This window comes from Eulemur rufifrons, chromosome 8, assembly GCF_041146395.1.
Source record: "Eulemur rufifrons isolate Redbay chromosome 8, OSU_ERuf_1, whole genome shotgun sequence".
Classification (NCBI taxonomy): domain Eukaryota; kingdom Metazoa; phylum Chordata; class Mammalia; order Primates; family Lemuridae; genus Eulemur; species Eulemur rufifrons.
In genome coordinates, this window is record NC_090990.1 from 4,630,509 (window position 1) to 4,645,435 (window position 14,927).

A 14,927-nucleotide genomic window follows, 5' to 3' on the forward strand; every position below is an offset into this window, starting at 1 on the left:
CAAAGTGATACAAAATTTAAACATATAGTTTTTGGCCCCAGCTAGCAAATGGTTTGGGGTTTTCTACCACACCAATAATGAAAACTGAATGCATAAGAGTAAACTATACTTCCTGTACACCAATTGTTTTTTCCTTTTTAAAGACAAAGTAAAGCATATCCTACCGGACAACATATAACAGATATTATTATACAAAAAAACCTTCATAACCCACAATATTAGAGGGGAAAGAATCTGCAGTAAAAATTATTTTTACTTGAAAAAATAGTAATAATTTATATAGCCTGTAAAATGTCTCAGGATATCACACAGAGCACTATATTCTAAAGACTCTTTCTAACTACTCTACAAATTCCCAGAGCTCCTTTCAAGAATAAACGTAAGATTTGACTCAAATTAAAGTGAGAGCCTCAAAGCAAGATTCTTTCACCTTCAATTGCATTTTACACATCTTCTCAGTCTACCATTCTAGTTATGTTCCAAGAAAAATGGTTTCTCTAAAGATATATCATTTCTGCTTTAACAAAACACAGCAACTTCCAGAAACAATCTTCTATCTTTAGGGAATATTAGGTGGTTTTTACATTCTTTCAAATTTCCACTATAAATAGCCTCCTTAATAAAATCCTCCTCAGAACTAAAGCCAACAAGAAAAGTCTGAAGTTTGTAAGAGTTTGCAATGAGAAGAGTAAATCCCAAACTCCAACCCAATACAGTTCTTATAAAAATTTTATAGCGGGGGGGGGGGGGGGGGGGACTTCTTTACAAGTCAGTTTTGGAACAGACCTAATAACCAATTGTTTTATCTTTTGTGATCTTTTATCATATTCCCCAATATCTTATCTAACTTGTTCAATAATCTTTACTATATACTATCTAGATGCCAGGTGTTCAGAACTAAAAATACAATGAGAGAAAAAAAAAAACTCATGGTCCTTGTCCTCAGTGCTCAAACGCAACAAAAGGAGGCAACTGATGAATCTATTATAAGAACCATCTGTTTCTCATGCAACTAGGGCCAGATAGGAAACAGCACATGCAAACAAACAAAAAACTGGTCCTCTTTACTTAGAGACAACAGCAAACGAATCAGTTTGCAGTTACATGCCTCAGATACAGAGAAAATACTCTTTGGTCATGCCAAAACCATAAAAATTATATACTCTCTCCAAAGCTCTTAGGTCAAATCTGATACCAGAAAAGACTTCCCTGTAAGCATGTCAAATATCCTTAGGCATTCAGGAAAGTAAAAAATGTTAACTACAACACAACTTTTAGGAGACAGACAATGAAGGAGCAGTAATGCTGATCATCTGTAAGCAAGGTCAGAAGGTCAAAAGCACGTAGCACAAACCAAGATTCCTTCCTCCTACATAGGAAATATGCTTTCAGATAGGATTTCAATTGTCTAAACACATTTAAAGAAAAGGAAAAATTATTCTAGTGCCTACGAAAGTTTTGCCTAAATGAATTACCTGCTAAACAGACAGTAATAAATTCCCAAGTCCCTGTAGGTCACTAGTGCCAGCAATAGAAAATACACAAAAAGACATATTACTGTCTTCACCAGTCTTAAGTTTAGAGCATGAACAAGCCAATCATGCAAGAAAGAAAACTATCAGATAACACAGTTGTTAAAACATTCCTCTTTGACACTGAAAACTTACCAAGGCCTACTAGGAGTCCCAAAAGAAGCTTAGGCTGAAAAGCTCCTCCTCTCTCAGTTGTACTTTCCATCAGAAATACTTACATTAAGTTTAAGAAAAAAATCATTCTCCCTAAGGTTAACAAGATAGCTGCTCCAGAAAACTGCGTAAAAAAACTTTATTTCAACAGCACAATTCACAATTGCAAAGATGTGGAATCAACCCGTGCCCATTAATTCATGAGTGGATTAAAAAATGTGGTATGTGTACACCATGGAGTACTACTTTGCCATAAAAAAGAAACAATACCTTTTGCAATAATCTGGATGGAACTGGAGACCATCCTCATAAGCAAAGTATCACAAAAATGTAAAAACAAACACCACATGTACTCACTAATAAACTGAAACTAACCCATCAGCACTCATGTACACAAATGGAAGTAAAACTCAACAGAAATCATGCAGGTAGAAGGGGAGAAACAGATAGGTGAGATCATACTTAATGGGTGTAATGTACACTATATCTGGGTGATGGGCACACTTATAATAACTTTGACTCAAGCAGTACAAAAGCAATCAATGTAACCAAAACATTTGTGTCCCTGTAATATTCGGAAATTTTTTTTAAATGGGGAAAAAAACTTATTTCAGCACTCAAAGAGAAAAAAATAATAAATCCAAATCATACATTCAACACTACTCACTACAAAATCACATACAGTTTCCATTTACAAAGAAAATAGAATGGTTTCTGCCAAGAGTGAGCAAAAAAAAATTCAAAAAATAGAGAGGATGTCTACAAAATGAAATCCAGTGTATAGAAACATAAAAGCAATGTTCTTAGTTATCTGAAAGTTGGCTCTCTTTATATATCATATTGCCTATATATTAATCATATATTAATGATTGTTGTATCATTTACACATTAATAATACATATTTATATAGCCAACTTTCAGATAACTAAGAACATTGATAATCAAGGCAAAAATCAATCTAATTATCATTTACATTTGGCTCTAAAATATAGCTCACTGGGGATATATGTTTTTTCCTCTGTATTTAACATACTAATAAAAATTTTTCTGAGTCTCCATATACAGTGACCAACATACACCAACAATGTGACATCTGGCCAGGCATTGTGGCTCATGCCTATAATCCCAGCACTTTGGGAGGCCAAGGTGGAAGGATCACATGAAGCCAGGAGTTCAAGACCAGCCTGGGCAACATAGAGAGACCTCATTTCTCCAAAAAATAAATAAATAAATAAAATGTGACATTTGAGAAAAGGAACCCAGAGAGGAACCAGGTGGCAATGACAGTTGTCGTTTCAATTTGCTAGAAATGATCTACAGAGCAGAACACAGTGTCACTATAGCAACATGAGGTTTATACAGAGCAGGTCCCTCATTTGATTCTTTCAACAACTCAGTGAGGTGAACCACACAGAAGTTGTCATGCCCACTTTATAGACTATAAAACTGAGAAGAGATCATCTGCATAAGGCCACATAGCCAGTGAGTACAAAGGCTGGATTCTTTTTTTTTTTTTTTTTGAGACAGAGTCCCGCTTTGTTGCTCCGGCTAGAGTGCGTGCCGTGGCATCAGCCTAGCTCACAGCAACCTCAAACTCCTGGGCTTAAGGGATCCTACCGCCTCAGCCTCCTGAGTAGCTGGGACTACAGGCATGTGCCACCATGCCCAGCTAATTTTTTCCTATATATATTTTAGTTGGCCAGATAATTTCTTTCTATTTTTAGTAGAGACGGGTCTCGCTCTTGCTCAGGCTGGTCTGGAACTCCTGACCTTGAGCGATCCACCCACCTCGGCCTCCCAGAGTGCTAGGATTACAAGCGTGAGCCACCGCGCCCAGCCCAAAGGCTGGATTCTAAAGCAGCTCTTACAAAGCAAAATCCTATCTGATCTGATTAAGATCTGCTTCTACTTGTTCTGCCAGGGTCTCCATCTCTTCATATGTACCAACTTTTCCTACGTGTATCCATGCTGATAATTCGCACACATAGATTTAGGAAACACACACCCGCTTCCGCCCCAGAAGATATTTTTCTCCAGGAAGAAAGCCAAAATTACTGAAAATGTCTACATGGATCACTGTTCAACCTAGTGAAGCAGGAGGTTCAATATAACAGATTTTAAGTAATAAAAGGAAGAAAATCTAATCTAGAACACATTTCAGATTTATAACAAGCTTCATCTAGAGGTTGAACAAATGCTTCCTGAATGCCTATTATATGCTACTTTCTGCCCTAGGTGCTGGGAAAAAGCAGAACCACACACAAAAATCTGTACCCTCATGGAGTTTATGTGCTAGAGAGTGGAGAGAAATCACAAACAAAAGGGACCCATCCCCCACTCCCCACCCCAGAGAGAGAGAGAGGGAGAATATCTTAAGTGGGGAATCTAATGGGGATAGGGAGTGTAGGAGGACTGCAATTTTAAACAAGATGGTCAGGGCAGGCTTCACTGACATTGACTTTGATCCTGAGTAAGAGAGTTAGAGAGAAAGCCATGAGGATACATGAAGGGAGATGATTCCAAAAGAGTGAAATGCAGTGCAAATACCCAGAGCACGAGCAAGCCTGGCATGCTCCAGACGTCAGAGGCCAGAGGGGCTGGAGTGGCATGAGAAGAGGGAGAGTCCAGAAAGGTGAAGGGGCAGAGGGAGGAGGGCCTGGAACCCATCAGGCCTTGTAGGCCAGTGTAAAGACTCTGCCTTTTACTCAAGTGAAATGAAACGACTCGACTGATAACTTCGGCAGGGATGTGAATAGCAAAGAAAGACACCATCTGACTTCTGTTTACATAAAATCACCCTGGCCACTAAGAAAAATCTAAAAGGATGCAAGGGGCACAGCACGAAGAGTGGTGAGGGAGGAGGCTTAGGCAACAAGCCAGGGAAGGGGTAAAGGCAGCTGGATGGGCCCGGGTGGTGGCAGCAGAGAAGGGGAGAAGTCAAATTTTCTGTGTATCTTTAAGGTAAGAGTCAAATAAGATGTGCTGATCAACTGTGATGTGAGGCATGAGAGAAAAAAAGTCAAGAACAACTTCAAGGTATCTGGCCTGAGCAGCTGGATGGATGAAGCTGCCATTATGTAAGTCCTCTGGGAGAAGACCAAGAGCTCAGGTACGAACATGTTGAGTTTGAGAAGCCTATAAAAACCACAGAGATTCTAAATAGGCAGAGGTCCAGGTGACAGACAGAAATTTAGTTTTTAAAGCTGTGAGACTGAGTGAGATCACCAACGAAGTGAGAACAACTTTTTGATAAAAATTTTAAAACTCAAGAAACATTTATTACTCATACTTGAGTAGAAAGGATATTCAAAACAGACTTGTAAATTATACATTGCCAAAAGCAGTACCCCCCAAGAATATACTTTTTTTCAAGTATATTCCTAACTAATTTTCTGATTATAAGATTGTACTTCATCATTTTATGTTAATAGACAAGATGTAGTCAGTCGGCTTAGTTTTGTTTTAATCTAATCAGGGTCAAGGCTTTCAAGAGTCAGCGATACGAAACTGCTCTTCTTTACTTCAAGTTATTTCAGCCTCTACAAACATCATTTCATCTCTTCAAACTAAAGCCATCAACCACCACAAACACCTCTTACTACTTCCCAGAACCAAGTCAGACAAAGTATCAAACTTTCGGTCACGCCCAGCATCCAAACCACATTTAAGAAAACCAATTCCTGTCACTACTTAAGCTGTCCCAGGAGGTTATCCCCAGGACAGAACAAGGAATGCTGGACAAAGAAACCAAGATCTAAGATCTTGGCACTGCCACATGCTCTACTGCCTTAGGCAACTCACTCTACTGAAACTCAGTTTCAATGCTGTAAAATGGGGACAATACCTAGCCACTTCACAGTGCTGCTAAATTAGGTATACTATATGTATACCTATTATTATTATAAATTATTAATACAAAGTACTTTACAAATATAAACTATGAATAAGGTATATTTATTTCAGTCATGACTTACTCTCTACTATAGTAGGCAATAGCCAATAGTGTTTTCTGTTGTGCAAGATATAGATAGCCAAAACATCCCTATCTTCAAGAAACTTACCTATTTGGGGGGTAAAATTTATCCAATTGCATGACTAATAAATCATATAGAATTAACTACAAATAAAGAAAAAATTCAAAAATATCTCCTCTTGGATCATGTAAAACTAACTTATCCCTAAAAACTTAGCCCTCTCTTCTGAGTTCTAATCATCTCAGTTGCTCCAGCCAGACTCTTTGTAGGATACTTGACTCTCAACCAAATGCAGTGAGTGAAGTCTAATTAATTCTTCCTCACTCAAGCATAGCAAGTAATATTTATATTTTTCCAAATGCCCAACCACACACCAGGCATTTTGCTCAGCTCTTACAGTCTACCAAACATCCTATCTGAAATTTATCCATTGCTCCAACTGAATCTTAAGAATTTAACTTGCCTACTTCAAGCCACCACCATCTCTTAAACAGATTAATACAATTGCTTTCTAACAGGTCTTCATGATTACTAAATTTTGTTTATGTCTTCCATCTAATCTGTCCTCCAATGCAGCCAGCCAGCATATTTGACACACCACATTTTTAAACAACTTTATTGAGATATAATTCACATATACCATACAAATCACCATTTAAAGTATATAATTCAATGCCCACTGTTCCTTTTCGAAGATTACAGAGACTTTCATGTCCTGGCTGCTCATTCACCTCTCCCGTACTGCTTCCACCCTCCTGTGCACTGCTGCCGCCTCAGGACACTCCTTCAGTCCCTGAAACCCACCTGCTGGAATACTCTTCCCCTTCCCTTTCTCTGCCTACCTTCTACTCACCCTCAAGGTCTCCACATTTCTGCTCTTCACCTCCAGGATGCCTCCCAGACCGACCCAGAGTCCACCCTCTTATTTCACCCCATCCTGCCTATAAAGTGGCCCTCATCGATCCCACTATTATTAACTTGTGTCACTTCACTAACTGCAAGGTCCATGAGGACAAGAACCATGTCTATCACATCATATTCCCTGAAACAACTCCCACTAAAAGTTTCCTCTTTGTAGCAAATCCACCATTTAGCAGCAGCTGACAGGGATGACTACACACCCTTCTGGGGAGTCTCTTTTCCTTTTCCTTTCCCAGCACAGTCCTCTCCTGGGCCTACTGAACTGCTCTGCTTCTTGTCAAGGCACTGTCTGGAGCCCTCTTTTCCCATCCTCTACTTTCTACTTGGTGAATCTCAGCCATGCCCATCACCTCTCATCAGATACCATGCACACACAGGAGGATCCACAAATGTACATGTCTACCACACTTTTCCTACTGCTCCAGATGCATGTGACAACTGCCCACCTGAAATCTCCTCTTGGATGTACTGATGGTGCCTCAACATATCCAAACCAAAGGCATATTATATTCTGGCCCAGATCAGCCCCACTCCTAGATGGTTTCTCCATGCTCATCCTGGTATACAAGTTGGTATCTTTAGTGCCTGCTCTCTGTAATCACAGTATCATATCATCAACAAATCTTGTCCTTGTTACCTTATACATTTCTCTCAAATTCATCTATTTCCCAACACCTCCAACACCACAATCTTAGTTCAAGCTACTAGTATATGGCTTTCCTTGACCACTTCAATAAACTTTTTGATTGGTCTCTTCAAATTCACTCCTCTGAACCCCTTCAATTCTTCTTCTACACTGCAGCCAGGGTATGCCTTTCAAAAGGCTAATGACATTATGTGTCAATCCCCACTTTGCAATACTTCAGGGACTTCCCACTTCTGGTAGATAAAATCCCAAATCTTTACCATGATTTGCAAGGCATTTATTTATCTTTTTTTCTGGCCTCATCTCACACCACTCTCTTATACTCTACATTCAGCCATATTATCTTTCTCTCAGTTCCTTGAATACATCATACTCCTCCTACCCAGAGTCCTTTGTTCGTGGTCTTCCATCTGTGATGCTCTTCCCCAGCCGAGGCATCCCCTACTCTTCCTTCAAGTCACAGCTCAACAGCAATGTTCTGAATATGGCCTTTCTTGTCCAAAATGAGTAAGTTAAATTCCCTCATGGAACTTTCCACAACTGTAATTTTACATTTATTTGTGTAATTTGATTAAGTCCTCTCTCCACCGCCAAGCTAGAAGTTCCATGAGGGACTGACCCTCAACTGTTTTTGCCCTCTGTTGTATTCCCACTTCCTAATTCACTGCCTGGCAGGCACATAAAGAGTAATAAATTATTTATTCTTCCTTCCCTCCCTCTCACACATAAGCTGGATCAATAAAGAGGGCATTATAATGAGACTTTTATTTAGTAAAGAAATATTTCATGAATAAATAACTGAAAAGCTACTTAAGCTGGTTCACAAACCATGAATAGAATTAGGAGAAGCAAAGAGAAAGAGAAAGGCATTCCAGGTGGAAAGAACTTCACTTAAAAGAATGTTCAATTAAACAGCCGCCCTTGATGGCAGCCACAGGGAAAAGAGCAGTAGGAGATAAGGTGGAGATAAGTTTAGGTAGAGTGGGTGGAATGGATAATGGGAGGCCCTAAAATAATAAAGCAGCTAACACTCACTGGGCACTTAATATGCTCTAAGCACTTTACTCATGTCAACTCACTTCATCTTCACTATAATAAGGGTGATAGTATAATTTATCATCCAAACTGGGACATACCTGAGAGTGAAAAGAAACACAATTAGTAATTATGCAAGAAAAACACATGTAAACCATCCTAACTATAATCCTATTCAGTAGGTACTACTGTTATGTACTAAAGGAAAAGTAAGCACAGAGAGGCTGAGCAAGTTGACCAAAATTACACAGCTACGTGCTGGACTTAGGATATGAACCCAACCAAGCAGCTGACTCCAGAGCCCATATGACAAGGCTATCCCTGCCTTAAATCACATGGCCTCAAAAGCCAAGTTATCCAATACAGTAAGATAAACAAACAGGGTGCTATTACCGGCTATTAAGGTGAAAACACCATTTGGGGAACATTCATCTTACCTAGCAGTAGGAGATATTTTCCATCAAGAGTTGTTAGCATCAGCCAAACAAGCTTGCTTTCAAATCCACTATTTCTAAAAGCCTAAATAAGGAACCAAGGCACCTCAAGTACTTCTGCCTTTCCCATTTCTGCATTTACTGTGTCTTAAAAAATGCTTTAGCATCCTCCTTTAGGAACAAAATGAGATGGTTCCAGTGTGGAAGGACCTAAGTGAGCAACCCACTCCGCTGCGCCCTGGCTCTAAGAGAAGCAGCTGCAGCCAGCATGCAACAGAAAACCAAAGTAGCATGCTACAGCTGGGCGACTTGCTTTCAAAGGGAAATCAATTTTCTTATCCTGTTCCCTTTCAAAACATGCCTGGGAAAGAAAATGTAATGACTTTTGCTCTGGAAAGGGAAATGTCACTCTAACACTTGTAGACACTGCATAAGAAATAAGGCATTCTCATAAACAGCAACCTGCTAGGCAGAATACCTCAAAATAATGCCAGAGAATATCTGATGAAGCTGCAAGGTAACAATGAAATATGAAGTCAGCAGATCTGTAAACTCATGCAGAAATAAAACTTTTTTATGTGAAACTGATGTGGTATTGAGAGATTTTCCATGTTATAAAGTTTTCCACCTGACCAGATCCAACCATATAAGCAAATAGCTACATGTACCCTTGCACAATTTTCTACATCTGGGGTTAATGAATATCTAAACTCAATCAATCCTGCTAAGAGTTTATACACTCATTCTTTCAACATATGGCTTATTGAAGGGACCTAAATAACTGCAATGGGCTGTCCAGGTCAAATTCAGAAACCAGCACTTGTGGTATCAAAGCAGGAGGGGGCACAGAATGAACCCTTTAATCAGAAGGGGGTTTAATGCTGAGAGTAGCACTTCCTCATCCCTTGAGGGCTCTGGAAAAACGGAGAGAACAAAGACTGGTGGACTCTGACAAATAAGACATCTTAATTTCTTCGAAAAAGACTTAATAATAACAAGAGACCACTGCAGAGGGTGGGGAAAGTACCCAGAACAGCAAAGCCTTAGGTTACAATTAACAACCCAATTAAAATTAAATAAGAAACAATATATAACCTTTATTATTTGAAGCAGGAATTCCCAAAGATCAGAGGCTCCAGGAGGTTTCGAATAAAAACCAAAAATCCTGGCTTTCTTTAAAGAACAGAAAAACTCATTCATACAAGCCAATTGCTTTCATATCCTTTTAAATGTGAAGCTTTTGCCACTTGCGTATATAATATTTTACCTCGTACGCTGCTTACAGTTGGGTCTCTTCTACTCAGTGAGTTAAGGGAAATTCACTGTTCACTCTAAACAAGGGCTTCTCAACTACAGTATAATTAACATTTGGGACCAGTTATTTTTTTTGTTGTTGGGGGGGGCTGTCCTGTGAATTATAGGTTTAGCAGCATTCCTGGCCTCTACCCATGCAAATTCTAATAGCACAACCAAGTGCCCCAAGGAGAACTACAAAAGGTATTTCCAGATACTGCCACATATGCTCTGGAGAGCAAATTTGCCCACAGGTGAAAATCACTGCTTTAAACAAGTCATTTGTCTATTTGCAGAGATTTCAAAGGGGTAAGCTCCTGTGTTGCTTCATTCAAAATTATGCTTGACTAATATGGGATCCATAAAACTAACACCATTGTAAAAACTATAATGTGCCATGGTCTTTGTTCTCTGAAATAAACTAGACTACTTCAAAGCATTGCCCGAAACAGTAATTCCACAGATGTTTGAAGCTGAATTAGGAAACAGAAGCAAATATCTTGAAAATCTTGGTGTTTACTGGCAAGCCCTGAAGGTTGTTAGGAAAAACAGTACACACTGGTGACCCTCTGGTCACAGGGCCAAGTGGAAGCTTCTGTTGTCACACAACGAAAGAGAAAAGCTTGTGCCCACAAATGCCAAGGTCAAGGGAAACCAAATGCCTATGAAACCGAAGCCCTGATCTGAAGAGGGGAAAAAATTCCTAAACTCACTTTCCCAAAGCATGGCTGTAAAAGAAAACCAAGAGAGAAAAAGATAAATATAAAAACCAAGCAGATGGATAAATAAAACGTGGGATATCCCTACAATAGATTATTCTTCAGCAATTTTAAAAAATGAAGTACTGACACATATTACAACATGGGTGAACCCTGAAAATATTATGCTAAGTGAAAAGAGTGGTCACAAAACCCTACATATTGCATGATTCCATTTATCTTAAATGTCCAGAAAAGGCAAATCCACAGAGAAAGAAAGCAGATTAGTGGTTGTGCAGGGATTAGGGAAAGGGATAAATGAAGAGTTGACTGCTGTGGTTTTAGGGTTTCTTTTGGGGGTGATGAAAATGTCCTAAAATTGATTGTGGTGATGGTTGCCAGTATCTGTGAATATACTAAAAGCGATTAAAGTATACACTTTCAATAGGTAAATTATATGAGATGTGAATTATATCTCAATAAAGCTGTTTTTAAAAAAACCCACAAACAAACATACACAGGCAGCAACATTACAAACTAACAAGAAAAAGCTCAGGCTTCACTACAGCCAAATAAAGACCTATCTGGCTATACAACTCACAAAAATGAGCTTTAAACCACCAAAGAGGCCCTCCTACAAGCTGTAAGGCGAAAGAAGCAGGTACCTTACAAAGGAAAACCCATCAGAATAACGTCAGACGTCTTAACGGAGACCTTACAAGCAAGAAGAGACTGGGTCCCCATTCTCACTCTTCTTAAACAGAATGCCGAGCCTAGAATCTTGTACCCCACAAAACTAAGTTTTGTATATGAAGGAGAATAAAGACCTTCTCAGACAAGCAAAGACTGACGGAATTCATCAAGATAAGACCTGCCCTCCAGGAAGTACTCAACACAGTATTACACACGGATCAGCACAATAAAAACTCCTGAATGATAAATCATCCAAAAGCTAAAGGTCAAAGGCCAGATACCACAATGGCTCAAGAGAGAAAACAAAGCAACAAAGTTCAACTCAACAGGATGAACAGAAATCTACCCCACTTATCAATTCTCTCAATAAATGTGAATGGCTTGAACGGCCCACTAAAGAGACATAGGCTGGGTGAATGGATAAATACACACAAGCCAAGTATCTGCTGTCTTCAGGAAACACATCTAACCCACCAGGATGCATTCAGACTCAAGGTGAAGGGATGGAAAACAGTATTTCAAGCAAACGGAAGCCAAAAGAAAGCTGGTGTGGTGCTTCTGATTTCAGATAACTTAGTTATCTGAACAAAAGTAATGAAAGACAAAGGGGGTCGCTATATAATGGTGAAGGGTACAATTCAACAAGAAGACATAATAATTCTAAATATTTATGTACCTAACTCAGGTGTACCCAGATTCATAAAGCAAATCCTACTTTATCTAAACAAAATGATAAACAGCAACACCATAATAGCCAGAGACTTCAATACTCCTCTGACAGAACAGGACAGATCCTCCAAACAGAAAATAAACAAAGAAACAATGGACTGAAACAGAACTCTAGAACAAATGGGCCTGACTGACATTTACAGAACACTGTACCCAAAAACCACTGAATATATGTTTTTCTCACCAGGTCATGGGACATTCTCTAAGATTGACCATATCCTAGCCTACAAAGCATGTCTCAAAAAATTAAAAAAAAAAAATTATACCATGAATCTTCTCAGACCACAGTGGAATAAAATTAGAAATTAACTCCAACAGAAACTCTCATCTCTACAAAAGTCATGGAAACTAAACAACCTTCTACTGAACGATTATTGCGTTAAGGAGGAAATCAAGATGGAAATCAAAAGATTCTATGAACTAAATGATAAAGGAGACACAAGTTATCAAAATCTGTGGGACACAGCTAAAGCAGCCCTGAGAGGAAAATTTATATCCATAAATGCCTACATCCAAAAGACAGAAAGATCACAAATAAACAATCTAATGAATCATCTCAAAGAACTGGAAAAGGATGAGCAAACCAACCCCAAACCCAGCAGAAGAAAAGAAATAACAAAGATCAGAGCAGAACTAAATGAAATTGATAACAAAAAAACTATACAGAAGATTAACAAAACAAAAAGTTGGTTCTTTGAAAAAATAAAATTGACACTCCTCGGGCTAGATTAACAGGAAGCGGAAAAGAAAGAACTCTAATAAGCTCCATTAGGAATGAAAAAGGAGAAATTATAACTGATGCTACAGAAACACAAAATATCATCTATGAATACCATAAAAACCTATATGCACATCAACTGGAAAATGTGGAAGAAATGGACAAGTTCTTAGAAACACACAGCTTCCCTGGGCTCAATCAGGAAGAAACAGAATTCCTGAACAGACCAATATCAAGTACCGAAATTGAAACAGCAATAAAAAACCTTCTTAAAAAGAAAAGTCCCAGACCAGATGGTTTCACACCCGAATTTTACCAGCCCTACAAAGAAGAACTGGTACCTACCCTGCAGAAATTACTCCACAACATCGAGAAGGAAGGAATCCTCCCCAACACATTTTATTAAGCCAACATCACCCTGATACCAAAACCAAGCAAGGACACAACAAAAAAAGAAAACTACAGACCAATATCCCTTGTGAATATAGATGCAAAAATCCTAGCAAACCAAATTCAGGTGCTTTATTAAAAAAAAATAATCCATCACGACCAAGTGGGTTTCATCCCAGAGATGCAGGGATGGTTCAACATATGCAAATCTATAAATGTAATTCACCATGTAAACAGAAGCAAAAACAAAGACCATATGATCCTCTCAATAGATGCAGAAAAAGCATTCAACAAAATTCAACACCCTTTTATGATAAGAACACTTAACACAATAGGCATGGACGGAACTTACCTAAAAATGATACAAGCCATTTATGAGAAACCCACACCCAACATCATACTGAATGGGGAAAAATTGAAAGCATTCCCACTCAGAACTGGAACCAGACTATGTTGCCGTTTATCATCACTTCTATTCAACACAGTGCTAGAAGTCCAAGCCAGAGCAGTCAGACAAGGGAAAGAAATCAAGGGCATTCAAACAGGGGCAGAAGAGGTCAAACTATCACTCTTTGCTGATGATATGATCTTATACCTAGAAAACCCCAATGATTCTGCCATGAGATTACTGGAATTGATAAACAAATTCAGCAAAGTCTCAGGTTACAAAATCAATGTACAGAAATCAGTAGCATTCCTATATGCCAATAACAGTCAAACTCAGAACCAAATCAAAGACTCAATATCCTTCACAATAGCAACAAAGAAATTAAAATAGAAATATATTTAACTAAGGAGGTAAACGACCTCTACAGGGAGAACTACAAAACACTGAGGAAGGAAACAGCAGAGGATATAAACAGGAGGAAAACCATACCATGCTCATCGGTCGGCAGAATCAACATTGTTAAAATGTCTATACTACCCAAAGTTATCTATAGATTCAATGCAATCCCTATTAAAATACCAACATCATTTTTCACAGACCTAGAAAATATAATTCTACACTTCGTATGGAACCAGAGAAGACCCCGTATAGCAAAAGCAATCTTAAGCAAAAAGAACAAATTGGGAGGCATCAATTTACCAGACTTCAAGCTATACTATAACGCTACAGTAACTAAAACAGCATGGTACTGGCATAAGAACAGAGACACAGACCAATGGAACAGAACTGAGAACCCAGATATAAAACTATTCTCATATAGCCATCTAATCTTTTGACAAAGCCAACAAAAACATACACTGGGAAGAAGAATTCTTATTCAATAAATGGTGCTGGAAAAACTGGATAGCCACATGTAGAAGACTGAAACAGGATCCGCACCTTTCACCTCTCACAAAGATCAACTCATGGTGGATAACAGACTTAAACCTAAGTCATGAAACTATAAGAATTCTAGAAGAAAATATTGGAAAAACTCTTATAGACATTGGCCTAGGGAAAGAATTTATGAACAAGACCCCAAAGGCAATCACAGAAATAACAAAAAATAAATAAATAAATGGGACCTGGTCAAATTAAAAAGCTTCTGCATAGCCAAGGAAACTATCATGAGAGCAAACAGACAACCTACAGAATAGGAGAAAATATTCAAATATTACACACCGATAAAGGGCTGATAATTAGAATATATATAGAACTCAGGAAAATCAGCAAGAATAAAATTAAACAACCCTATCAAAAAGTGGGCAAAGGACATGAACAGAA

At 38.5% G+C, this 14,927-nt stretch overlaps 1 protein-coding gene across 1 annotated transcript in view; it reads right to left on the reverse strand.

Moving 5' to 3' along the window:
• Window positions 1-14,927, reverse strand: part of RERE (arginine-glutamic acid dipeptide repeats) — a 409,470-nt gene that overhangs the window by 263,507 nt on the left and 131,036 nt on the right. The window lies entirely within an intron of this gene.